Source organism: Alexandromys fortis, unplaced genomic scaffold (assembly GCF_014885135.2).
Source record: "Alexandromys fortis isolate MF-2015 unplaced genomic scaffold, M_Fortis_MF-2015_v1.1 scaffold_235, whole genome shotgun sequence".
Lineage (NCBI taxonomy): Eukaryota > Metazoa > Chordata > Mammalia > Rodentia > Cricetidae > Alexandromys > Alexandromys fortis.
In genome coordinates, this window is record NW_026068114.1 from 207,577 (window position 1) to 208,860 (window position 1,284).

A 1,284-nucleotide genomic window follows, 5' to 3' on the forward strand; every position below is an offset into this window, starting at 1 on the left:
CCAGATCTCATTACAGATGGTTGTGAGCCACCATGTGGTTGCTGGGAATTGAACTCAGGACCTCTAGAAGAGCAGACAGTGCTCTTAACCTCTGAGCCATCTCTCCAGCCCTGCAGAGCATGTTTTAATCCTAGTAATTGTAAAGCAGAAGCTGGAAGATTGCTGAAAGTTTCAGGTTAGCTTGGTCTACACAGTGAGTTCCAGGCCAGCCTAGCTATGCAGAAAGACCCTGTCTCAAAACCGAAACCAAAACCAACAACAAAAAAACCCCAAATAAACTTCTTTTCGTTTTCCCACAGCCGCCTTTGACATTCTGCACACCATGTGCATGCGTTAAATGTTACAACTCAGTGAAATAGGTGTAGGCTTTTATAAATGGAATTAACTACTTGGCAAGAAATTTCAGGGACTGTGATGGTTTGAGTATGTCCTAGTTTCCCTTGGGCATTTGAACACTTGGTCCCTGACTGGTGGCAGTTTGGGAAATTTAGAAAGTGTGGCCTTTTTGGGGGATGTCACTGGGTGTCTCAGTTAGGGTTTTATTGCTGTGAGGAGAAACCATGACCAAGGCAACTCTTATAAAAGAAACATTTCATAGAGGTGGCAGCTTACGGTTCAGAGAGTTAGTCCATTATCATCATGGCAGGGAGCATGGCGGTGTGCAGGCAGACATGGTGCTGAAAGAGGAGTTTTGATCCTGCAGACAACAGGAAGTGTCTGAGACATTGGGCATGACTTGAGCATATACAAGACCTCAAAGACCACCTCCACAGTGACATACTTCCTTCAATAAGGCCACAGCAACTTTAACAAAGCCACACCTAATAATGCCACTCTCTTTGTGGCCCATTTTTTTGTCAAACCACCCCACTGGGGCAGACTTCCAGCTCCAGCCACCATGCCTTCATTCTGCCATCTTGGACTCTCACTCTTTGGAACTTAAAGCCTAGGTAAGAGTCTTCTTCTGTAAGTCCTTTGGTCATGGCATTGTATTACAATAGAAAAGTAACAATTCAGGGATGTTTCAACATGAGCTTGACTGACTTAATTTTTGTTTTGTTTCCTTAAGACAGGCTCTCACTCTATTGTCCACACTAACCTGAAACTTATCAAAAGGGCCAGGCTGACCTTGAACTTGCAGAAATCCCCCCCCCCCCAATCTTAGCTTCCTTATTGGTGGAATCACAGGTGAGTCCCTTTGTGCCCAGCTTTGGACTTCTTTTTGTATGTGTGGTGTGTGCACGTGTTGTACAGGTATGTGCATGTGTGTTGATCAGAAGTTGA